The 12268-nt window shown below is 39.5% G+C and overlaps 2 long non-coding RNA genes across 4 annotated transcripts; one reads left to right on the top strand and one right to left on the bottom strand.

Moving 5' to 3' along the window:
• Positions 1 to 765: 765 nt before the first annotated feature.
• On the bottom strand, positions 766 to 2819 carry LOC123719280. Its single transcript, XR_006755345.1, has 3 exons — positions 2333 to 2819; positions 1806 to 1942; positions 766 to 1656 (listed from the first exon to the last, which is right to left on the bottom strand). It is a non-coding gene; the product is annotated as an uncharacterized LOC123719280 (long non-coding RNA).
• Positions 2820 to 2848: 29 nt separating this feature from the next.
• LOC123719279 lies at positions 2849 to 5588 on the top strand. Of its 3 annotated transcripts, none has more exons than XR_006755344.1 (6): positions 2849 to 2932; positions 3085 to 3319; positions 3528 to 3666; positions 4029 to 4343; positions 4791 to 4973; positions 5410 to 5588. It is a non-coding gene; the product is annotated as an uncharacterized LOC123719279 (long non-coding RNA). The 3 variants fall into 3 exon arrangements; XR_006755342.1 differs by having other exon boundaries at positions 4016 to 4343; XR_006755343.1 differs by having other exon boundaries at positions 2851 to 2975; positions 4016 to 4343.
• The last annotated feature ends 6680 nt before the right edge of the window (positions 5589 to 12268 follow it).

Raw genomic sequence — 12268 nt, 5'->3', positions numbered from 1 at the left:
ATATTAGTCCGGTAAAACTATCGATGGTTAAAATATTTACTCTCTAGACCCTTCGTGTAAAACCAGCCATATTCTGCTGCTGGACAGGCAGAGGTAGGCACGTAAGCCATCTAATTGTGCGAGATTTTGAAAAATTTGTTTATTATTATCATATTAACAGATTTAAGTTCTACATTTTATTATATACCCAAGAATTTACAAGAATTTCATTACTCTTTTCAGTATTTACAATAAATCCTTTAGCTTCAAGAAGTGTTCTAGCGTCCTGAATATTTTGTAAACATTCAGTGTAGCTGGAGGACATAAACTTAATATTTCTTGTGTTAGCTTCTAATATTAATTTAATTATTCTAAATTCTAAACATTTTTATGAAACATATTCTTAAGAATCTTGCTACAAGTGCGCATGTGCAATAGTTACTCATTTGACTCGTTCGGTTGTTTACGAGTTGTTACGAATTGACTCGACCATTTTCCCGAAGTGGGATGGTCGAGTCGGAGGAGGGAGTTGTGATTATAAAAGAGGTTGTGACACATGCGCAGGGGCCACTTTCGCTTCCGACCGCCGACCCGTGCGGATGTCTGCTCCAGTGCTCTCTCCGTGTGAGTCATCAGTGCTGTAGTGCCATCTCGCTCGCTCCGTGTGAGTCATCGCCGCTTGCCAGTGCGCACGCGCTGTCCGACCGCTGCCTTGCTGCCTGCTGCCCTCTCATTGGTCAGTCCGATCGCTGCCTTGCTGCCTGCCGCCCTCTCATTGGTCGCTTCGCTTCAATTTATGAACGCGGGTTTACCTGCGGCCCTCAGATAGCCACCTAACGGTGCCAAACGGTTATCTGTCGGTTAACGCCTTGTGCGGGAGTGTTTTTGTTGTAATTTATAGATTGTTCGAATTTGCTTTGTTCAGTCTCTGAATATAGTTTACTTTTAGGAACATCGCTGACCAAGAAAAAGGTATTTTATAACCTTTTATCCACGATAATAGAGTTGTATCACAAGTAATAAGTGAATAACATTCTTTGATAAACTACCAGTGAGCGCGAGGTGGCGCGCGCGGCGCTGGACTCGACTGCCTATAGTAGGCTGTGAGCAAGCTCCTTCATCCTGGATTCCCCTTTTGCCTATGATTAAATTCTTTTTGACCTTCTTTGTCCTTTTCTGATTTTGATGCGAGCTTGTAGTCAACTAATCGCTTACTGAATAGGTACTTGTATACCTATGTTCCTTGAAGTTGTTCTTTTAGATCTTTTAAGGCTATATAGAATAAAGTTGTGTCGTGTGACTGAGTCTTGGTATTGTGTGTCACATTGGAATCCGTATCCATAAGTAATTTTAATAGGTACATATTTCTTGTTTCCGCAGACAAGAACACTGTGAGTGGCCTCTGCTAAACAAGAAGTAGCTGTAGCATTTGGTTTCATTTGAAACCTGCGTCCTATATTAATCCTGTTTGAGATTGCGGTCTTTTCCTCTGGGTTCAAATTGGGTGCATTGATTAGAATACTTAGATAAAAGTTGTAAAGTGTAAGCTTACTGCAAGATCAAACTGTATGTCTTCACCTGGAGTATTAGACTTTGATGGATCTTCTCCCGATACCTGCAGCAGTTCATTGTCTCATCCAGCGACAAGTGGTCGTTAGGGCGGCGGCCGTGCGTTACCTGTTACGCGACGCTTTTGGTTATGTACGCCTTCGTTCGAGGATACATTACAACTGGATTTACACACGTGTAGTTACAATTTCAATCAAATGAAAACTGAGGGTAGTATTAAAGTCTCAAAGCTCAATGTATAATAAAACTTCACTTACAGGTAAGTCATATTGACGATTTTGTGTTGTACTTTGCCAAAACATGGTAGGGAAAATACTCAAAATGCGGTATACCATCAAAAGAAGATTCTTCCTTATCCTTGCATAGGTTCCCTCTTCCGTCCGAGAATGGGCCTCTGAAGTAAGTAGATCGGTTAATCTTTCCAATATGGACCGTCGATATTTGAGGTTTTAGAGGGGCGGGGAGGGGGTTGACGGCTACTTCGGAGCTTTTATATATACTCTAGGGGTAGGGCAGACAAGACCATGTGGATAGTGGGGTGCTCTGATTCGGTTTTGGGTACTTTTTTGATATTAAAAAAGTACAGGATAATACAGAATTAGATAATACAGAAAGTTACAAACAATGAAAAAAATATTTTCAGCTATAAATTTCATTTTAAAATCCACAACAGACCTTATGCAATCCAACTTTTTCAAAATTCCAGTAAGCAATTTTTTTTTTTTTTTTACTAATGATTTATTATTTTATAACCTGACCTGAAATAACATAAATCAAAACTTACTTTAACTCATCCGAGTAAGGATTAAGCCTTCTGCCAGATGACCTAGTAAGTCTGGGCATCGCAGCAAATTCCTCGCCAGGACTAGTCAGCCCACTAGGACCAGCAACCGGTTCGTCAAGGATCGGCGCAGAAGAGGAGGCCGTGACAAGCGGCTAATTTGAGTCCAACACTTGCACTTCACTTAACTCTTCAAACAATGGGCTTCGGAGACGCCATGGTAGTCAAACGTTGTAAGTTTATAGGAGTACGTAAAACGATTTCTACTGCAAGGGTGACAAACGATGACTGGACGCCATTAAACAAAATGAATGGCTTAAAAACAAATTTAGTGATCACCAAAAAGTATCGATACCCGAGTAGTATCGATATTTTCAATAACTTTTGTACTATCTACAAAACAAATATGGGCATTTAAACCGATGATCCATATTAGAAAGTTTAATGTCGATACCAGAGTAGTATCGATACTTTGAAAATTTTCGGAACCCTACACTAAGTGATTGACGTTTGACATCAATTATTTGTCAAATATATTTTGTAATTGCGTGTTGTTACTTACCAATTTGTGTGAAAAGTTTTAATAAATGTATCTCATGAACCGTAAGTTTGCGCAACCTAAATCTTTGCAAAACTCTTTCTTTTAGTGAGTACTATCTACAAAAAAATGGGCATTTAAATCGACGGTCCATATTGGAAAGATTATCCAAAACAGCTTCACTATTAACTATGTCTAATGAAAACTTTATTTTTAGTGTTAAAGTTTGGGCTAAATTTTGTTTTCCTAATGGTGATGGGACATCCATTGAATCATTAAAAACAGTGAATGCCCAGCATAGGATACTATGTGAAAATCATTTGAATGAATCTTCATTTACCAGCAGCGATAGGAAAAGACTTAACAAGTTAGATTAAGAGTGAATAGAGGAGGATATAGACCAATTAAAAAACAAACATTGTAGTCCATATAGAGCAAGTTATGACATCCAAGTGAGTATTTACATTCATATTCTACCTAAGTCAAATAGACAAATTTTTATAGTCATGCTTTTTTACATAGAGGTAGGTAGGCAGTACATTTCTGACACACATCTAGGTGATATATGGATGATTAAAAGTTTTCTATTTTCTCCATCCACTTATTGGATTTGTTATCTTTTTCGAATTTTTTATTCAATTATTTTTGTATATTTTCCAGGAACCATCAACTAGCAAAGGTATTTTGTAGGACTTGGACGTGAAAAAGTTCAGTGAACTTACACCTCAAAAGCAAACGCTGTCTAAGAGATGCAGAAAAAATCTATCTGAAATAGTGAGGCTCTGAAAAAAGTTTCAAGGTGATAAAAACTCCAAAAGATCTATATCAAACGAACCTAGCAATGAAATATTAAAAAGCACATTAAATAATTCATTTTCTTTACTATTACAAAGCCAACTGAAAAACTTTATAAGAAAATTAACTGGAATGAGATGGACACTGGATGATAAAGTGAACGTCTTGAGCATCTATAAGAAATCAAACTTTTGTTTTATATTATTGATTAGGTTATTTTGAAAGAAAATATTTTTTTAACTGGATTATTATACATAATTATAAGTTTATAATAATACAAATAGTTTTAATCCGGTATAAAAAATTGGTTTCTTTCAATGTGTAAAAGCTATGTTAACCAAAGACAATACTAGGTTATTTTGTCAGCTCTCTCAAGGCATTATTGAACAAAATTCCAATGGTATGTGGAATCAACAGCCCAGTAATACAGACAGTAAAAGAAATCACAAAAGACCAAGATGTCAATGATAATTTATGTAAAATGGCTTTTGATGAAATGTCAATAAGAAAAAATCTGACATATAACGTAAAACTCAATGCTAAGGCCGTACTACTGTGATAGCAAACCATAGTCGAACTTTCATGGTTATCGGTGTTCGAAAATGCTGGAAACAGCCAATAGCATTTTACTTCTCAGGAGATTGTGACACAGCAGACAAGTCAGCAGCTCTTGTCGAGGAGGTAACCACTTCTTTAGAATATTATACAAAATGTGGTTGAATATTAATTTTTACAAATTTACATTGGCTTGTTTGCTTGAGTGCATGTTTAAAGATTAAATTTTTTTTTAAACGGTATTTCCAATTTACACTAGATATACAAATAAACAGAAAACTAAACATAGGTTGGTATAATAATTTAAATTAATTGAACAGCGGAAAGATATTAAAACTTTTTTATGACTTATTTATCCATTGAACCATGACCATCCATTGACTTATTTATCCGCTAGTGGCCTTTGGCAATTATTTCCCTGCATCAAGTAGTTGTTAGTATTGCCTTATTGCCTAATTAAAATAACTAATAATTGATGTACCTCTGCTGTACCGATATTTATTTTCTTATTGCCGCTTGACCTGTGATTGGTTAAAATTGTTTTGAGAATAAGATCATAACCTTCCATTGCAGGTACAGTAAAGTGGAGCCACATAGAGGAGTTTTATAATAAAGATCGCGAGAATCCCAACCGTGTTTGCTCCAGCTTTAACCCAGCACCACTTACAACCAGTACAGAATGGCAAACAGAAAATCAAAGAGCGCCTAGCAGATCAAATTTTAAGCCATTCGGTTGCAGTTGGAATATTTGCCAAAGTAAGTTTCAAAATTTTATTGAAAAGTACTTCCGTCCGCGATGGCCTCCTAAACTACTTAACCGATTTTAAATTAAATTGGCACACCGTGAGCGGTCTGGTCCAACTTAAGAGATAGGGTAGCTTAGATCTTTAATTATAGTCGCAATTTTATTTTATTGCAAATTATTTGTCTATAATTAATTGACAGTCACAATTATTCGACTGAATTGAGTAAGTGATCAATAGATGGCACTGCTATGGTAAACCGACAAACGTGTCATATAAGCTACAATTCAATATCATGATTACCACGTGTTATTGAGGCTAAAGTATGAACTTTTTTAATTTTTGGTGTTAGCCAACCACGTGTTACTTAGACCGAAGTGTAAATCAAATTCAAATCTAAAACCACATTCTATGGCAGCTAGTAATTATATAATTTATTTTACCTTCAGATGAATGATGACAAGACGCCCCTGGAACAACTGTCGCTGGACAAGCTTTTCGACTGAACGGAGATTCGACCGACAGGAAAGAGGTATAAACACTTATTATAATAATACTTGACATCTGTAATTGTGGATGTGATCCAAACCCCACGTCGGTCCAATTAAAAACTAGCTTAGGCAATTAGTAGCAGCGTTCAGCGTTTTTAATACGCTGAAATTATTATTCTTCGAAGACACTAAACCTAGCTGCGCAACTGAATATCCCTGTAACAGCCAGGTGGAACCTCCAACCTCCCAGGGAAATTAAGTGGCATCGCCGACTCAGCTACGCCTACGTCTGGCTATGCTCTCGGGGTGTAACTCCCATGATTTAGTTAATCGTTATGAAACGAATAACTGTATGTAGAAGAGAGTGCCTGCGTCTGGCTATGCTCTCGGAGTGTAACTCCCATGATTTAGTTAATCGTTATGAAACGAATAACTGTATGTAGAAGAGAGTGCCTGCGTCTGGCTATGCTCTCGGAGTGTAACTCCCATGATTTAGTTAATCGTTATGAAACGAATAACTGTATGTTGAAGAGAGTGCCTGCGTCTGGCTATGCTCTCGGAGTGTAACTCCCATGATTTAGTTAATCGTTATGAAACGAATAACTGTATGTAGAAGAGAGTGCCTGCGTCTGGCTATGCTCTCGGAGTGTAACTCCCATGATTTAGTTAATCGTTATGAAACGAATAACTGTATGTTGAAGAGAGTGCCTGCGTCTGGCTATGCTCTCGGAGTGTAACTCCCATGATTTAGTTAATCGTTATGAAACGAATAACTGTATGTAGAAGAGAGTGCCTGCGTCTGGCTATGCTCTCGGAGTGTAACTCCCATGATTTAGTTAATCGTTATGAAACGAATAACTGTATGTAGAAGAGAGTGCCTGCGTCTGGCTATGCTCTCGGAGTGTAACTCCCATGATTTAGTTAATCGTTATGAAACGAATAACTGTATGTTGAAGAGAGTGCCTGCGTCTGGCTATGCTCTCGGAGTGTAACTCCCATGATTTAGTTAATCGTTATGAAACGAATAACTGTATGTTGAAGAGAGTGCCTGCGTCTGGCTATGCTCTCGGAGTGTAACTCCCATGATTTAGTTAATCGTTATGAAACGAATAACTGTATGTTGAAGAGAGTGCCTGCGTCTGGCTATGCTCTCGGAGTGTAACTCCCATGATTTAGTTAATCGTTATGAAACGTATAACTGTATGTAGAAGAGAGTGCCTGCGTCTGGCTATGCTCTCGGAGTGTAACTCCCATGATTTAGTTAATCGTTATGAAACGAATAACTGTATGTAGAAGAGAGTGCCTGCGTCTGGCTATGCTCTCGGAGTGTAACTCCCATGATTTAGTTAATCGTTATGAAACGAATAACTGTATGTTGAAGAGAGTGCCTGCGTCTGGCTATGCTCTCGGAGTGTAACTCCCATGATTTAGTTAATCGTTATGAAACGAATAACTGTATGTAGAAGAGAGTGCCTACGTCTGGCTATGTATGCTCTCGGAGTGTAACTCCCATGATTTAGTTAATCGTTATGAAACGAATAACTGTATGTTGAAGAGAGTGCCTGCGTCTGGCTATGCTCTCGGAGTGTAACTCCCATGATTTAGTTAATCGTTATGAAACGAATAACTGTATGTTGAAGAGAGTGCCTGCGTCTGGCTGTGCTCTCGGAGTGTAACTCCCATGATTTAGTTAATCGTTATGAAACGAATAACTGTATGTAGAAAAGAGTGCCTGCGTCTGGCTATGCTCTCGGAGTGTAACTCCCATGATTTAGTTAATCGTTATGAAACGAATAACTGTATGTTGAAGAGAGTGCCTGCGTCTGGCTATGCTCTCGGAGTGTAACTCCCATGATTTAGTTAATCGTTATGAAACGAATAACTGTATGTTGAAGAGAGTGCCTGCGTCTGGCTATGCTCTCGGAGTGTAACTCCCATGATTTAGTTAATCGTTATGAAACGAATAACTGTATGTTGAAGAGAGTGCCTGCGTCTGGCTATGCTCTCGGAGTGTAACTCCCATGATTTAGTTAATCGTTATGAAACGAATAACTGTATGTAGAAGAGAGTGCCTGCGTCTGGCTATGCTCTCGGAGTGTAACTCCCATGATTTAGTTAATCGTTATGAAACGAATAACTGTATGTTGAAGAGAGTGCCTGCGTCTGGCTATGCTCTCGGAGTGTAACTCCCATGATTTAGTTAATCGTTATGAAACGAATAACTGTATGTTGAAGAGAGTGCCTGCGTCTGGCTATGCTCTCGGAGTGTAACTCCCATGATTTAGTTAATCGTTATGAAACGAATAACTGTATGTTGAAGAGAGTGCCTGCGTCTGGCTATGCTCTCGGAGTGTAACTCCCATGATTTAGTTAATCGTTATGAAACGAATAACTGTATGTAGAAGAGAGTGCCTACGTCTGGCTATGTATGCTCTCGGAGTGTAACTCCCATGATTTAGTTAATCGTTATGAAACGAATAACTGTATGTTGAAGAGAGTGCCTGCGTCTGGCTATGCTCTCGGAGTGTAACTCCCATGATTTAGTTAATCGTTATGAAACGAATAACTGTATGTAGAAGAGAGTGCCTGCGTCTGGCTATGCTCTCGGAGTGTAACTCCCATGATTTAGTTAATCGTTATGAAACGAATAACTGTATGTAGAAGAGAGTGCCTACGTCTGGCTATGTATGCTCTCGGAGTGTAACTCCCATGATTTAGTTAATCGTTATGAAACGAATAACTGTATGTTGAAGAGAGTGCCTGCGTCTGGCTATGCTCTCGGAGTGTAACTCCCATGATTTAGTTAATCGTTATGAAACGAATAACTGTATGTTGAAGAGAGTGCCTGCGTCTGGCTATGCTCTCGGAGTGTAACTCCCATGATTTAGTTAATCGTTATGAAACGAATAACTGTATGTTGAAGAGAGTGCCTGCGTCTGGCTATGCTCTCGGAGTGTAACTCCCATGATTTAGTTAATCGTTATGAAACGAATAACTGTATGTTGAAGAGAGTGCCTGCGTCTGGCTATGCTCTCGGAGTGTAACTCCCATGATTTAGTTAATCGTTATGAAACGAATAACTGTATGTTGAAGAGAGTGCCTGCGTCTGGCTATGCTCTCGGAGTGTAACTCCCATGATTTAGTTAATCGTTATGAAACGAATAACTGTATGTTGAAGAGAGTAACTACGTCTGGCTATGTATGCTCTCGGAGTGTAACTCCCATGATTTAGTTAATCGTTATAAAACGAATAACTGTATGTTGAAGAGAGTGCCTACGTCTGGCTATGTATGCTCTTGGAGTGTAACTCCCATGATTTAGTTAATCGTTATGAAACGAATAACTGTATGTTGAAGAGAGTGCCTGCGTCTGGCTATGCTCTCGGAGTGTAACTCCCATGATTTAGTTAATCGTTATGAAACGAATAACTGTATGTTGAAGAGAGTGCCTGCGTCTGGCTATGCTCTCGGAGTGTAACTCCCATGATTTAGTTAATCGTTATGAAACGAATAACTGTATGTTGAAGAGAGTGCCTGCGTCTGGCTATGCTCTCGGAGTGTAACTCCCATGATTTAGTTAATCGTTATGAAACGAATAACTGTATGTTGAAGAGAGTGCCTGCGTCTGGCTATGCTCTCGGAGTGTAACTCCCATGATTTAGTTAATCGTTATGAAACGAATAACTGTATGTTGAAGAGAGTAACTACGTCTGGCTATGTATGCTCTCGGAGTGTAACTCCCATGATTTAGTTAATCGTTATAAAACGAATAACTGTATGTTGAAGAGAGTGCCTACGTCTGGCTATGTATGCTCTTGGAGTGTAACTCCCATGATTTAGTTAATCGTTATGAAACGAATAACTGTATGTTGAAGAGAGTGCCTGCGTCTGGCTATGCTCTCGGAGTGTAACTCCCATGATTTAGTTAATCGTTATGAAACGAATAACTGTATGTAGAAGAGAGTGCCTGCGTCTGGCTATGCTCTCGGAGTGTAACTCCCATGATTTAGTTAATCGTTATGAAACGAATAACTGTATGTTGAAGAGAGTGCCTGCGTCTGGCTATGCTCTCGGAGTGTAACTCCCATGATTTAGTTAATCGTTATGAAACGAATAACTGTATGTTGAAGAGAGTGCCTGCGTCTGGCTATGCTCTCGGAGTGTAACTCCCATGATTTAGTTAATCGTTATGAAACGAATAACTGTATGTTGAAGAGAGTGCCTGCGTCTGGCTATGCTCTCGGAGTGTAACTCCCATGATTTAGTTAATCGTTATGAAACGAATAACTGTATGTTGAAGAGAGTGCCTGCGTCTGGCTATGCTCTCGGAGTGTAACTCCCATGATTTAGTTAATCCTTATGAAACGAATAACTGTATGTTGAAGAGAGTGCCTGCGTCTGGCTATGCTCTCGGAGTGTAACTCCCATGATTTAGTTAATCGTTATGAAACGAATAACTGTATGTTGAAGAGAGTGCCTGCGTCTGGCTATGCTCTCGGAGTGTAACTCCCATGATTTAGTTAATCGTTATGAAACGAATAACTGTATGTTGAAGAGAGTGCCTGCGTCTGGCTATGCTCTCGGAGTGTAACTCCCATGATTTAGTTAATCGTTATGAAACGAATAACTGTATGTAGAAGAGAGTGCCTGCGTCTGGCTATGCTCTCGGAGTGTAACTCCCATGATTTAGTTAATCGTTATGAAACGAATAACTGTATGTTGAAGAGAGTGCCTGCGTCTGGCTATGCTCTCGGAGTGTAACTCCCATGATTTAGTTAATCGTTATGAAACGAATAACTGTATGTTGAAGAGAGTGCCTGCGTCTGGCTATGCTCTCGGTGTGTAACTCCCATGATTTAGTTAATCGTTATGAAACGAATAACTGTATGTTGAAGAGAGTGCCTGCGTCTGGCTATGCTCTCGGAGTGTAACTCCCATGATTTAGTTAATCGTTATGAAACGAATAACTGTATGTTGAAGAGAGTGCCTGCGTCTGGCTATGCTCTCGGAGTGTAACTCCCATGATTTAGTTAATCGTTATGAAACGAATAACTGTATGTTGAAGAGAGTGCCTGCGTCTGGCTATGCTCTCGGAGTGTAACTCCCATGATTTAGTTAATCGTTATGAAACGAATAACTGTATGTTGAAGAGAGTGCCTGCGTCTGGCTATGCTCTCGGAGTGTAACTCCCATGATTTAGTTAATCGTTATGAAACGAATAACTGTATGTTGAAGAGAGTGGCTGCGTCTGGCTATGCTCTCGGAGTGTAACTCCCATGATTTAGTTAATCGTTATGAAACGAATAACTGTATGTAGAAGAGAGTGCCTGCGTCTGGCTATGCTCTCGGAGTGTAACTCCCATGATTTAGTTAATCGTTATGAAACGAATAACTGTATGTTGAAGAGAGTGCCTGCGTCTGGCTATGCTCTCGGAGTGTAACTCCCATGATTTAGTTAATCGTTATGAAACGAATAACTGTATGTAGAAGAGAGTGCCTGCGTCTGGCTATGCTCTCGGAGTGTAACTCCCATGATTTAGTTAATCGTTATGAAACGAATAACTGTATGTAGAAGAGAGTGCCTGCGTCTGGCTATGCTCTCGGAGTGTAACTCCCATGATTTAGTTAATCGTTATGAAACGAATAACTGTATGTAGAAGAGAGTGCCTGCGTCTGGCTATGCTCTCGGAGTGTAACTCCCATGATTTAGTTAATCGTTATGAAACGAATAACTGTATGTAGAAGAGAGTGCCTGCGTCTGGCTATGCTCTCGGAGTGTAACTCCCATGATTTAGTTAATCGTTATGAAACGAATAACTGTATGTAGAAGAGAGTGCCTGCGTCTGGCTATGCTCTCGGAGTGTAACTCCCATGATTTAGTTAATCGTTATGAAACGAATAACTGTATGTTGAAGAGAGTGCCTGCGTCTGGCTATGCTCTCGGAGTGTAACTCCCATGATTTAGTTAATCGTTATGAAACGAATAACTGTATGTTGAAGAGAGTGCCTGCGTCTGGCTATGCTCTCGGAGTGTAACTCCCATGATTTAGTTAATCGTTATGAAACGAATAACTGTATGTAGAAGAGAGTGCCTGCGTCTGGCTATGCTCTCGGAGTGTAACTCCCATGATTTAGTTAATCGTTATGAAACGAATAACTGTATGTAGAAGAGAGTGCCTGCGTCTGGCTATGCTCTCGGAGTGTAACTCCCATGATTTAGTTAATCGTTATGAAACGAATAACTGTATGTAGAAGAGAGTGCCTACGTCTGGCTATGTATGCTCTCGGAGTGTAACTCCCATGATTTAGTTAATCGTTATGAAACGAATAACTGTATGTAGAAGAGAGTGCCTGCGTCTGGCTATGCTCTCGGAGTGTAACTCCCATGATTTAGTTAATCGTTATGAAACGAATAACTGTATGTTGAAGAGAGTGCCTGCGTCTGGCTATGCTCTCGGAGTGTAACTCCCATGATTTAGTTAATCGTTATGAAACGAATAACTGTATGTTGAAGAGAGTGCCTGCGTCTGGCTATGCTCTCGGAGTGTAACTCCCATGATTTAGTTAATCGTTATGAAACGAATAACTGTATGTAAAAGAGAGTGCCTGCGTCTGGCTATGCTTCCGGAGTGTAACTCCCATGATTTAGTTAATCGTTATGAAACGAATAACTGTATGTAGAAGAGAGTGCCTACATCTGGCTATGTATGCTCTCGGAGTGTAACTCCCATGATTTAGTTAATCGTTATGAAACGAATAACTGTATGTAGAAGAGAGTGCCTACGTCTGGCTATGTATGCTCTCGGAGTGTAACTCCC

The sequence above is a fragment of the Pieris brassicae genome, unplaced genomic scaffold (assembly GCF_905147105.1).
Source record: "Pieris brassicae unplaced genomic scaffold, ilPieBrab1.1, whole genome shotgun sequence".
NCBI classification, from domain to species: Eukaryota; Metazoa; Arthropoda; class Insecta; order Lepidoptera; family Pieridae; genus Pieris; species Pieris brassicae.
This window is presented reverse-complemented; position numbering and strand designations above follow the sequence as displayed.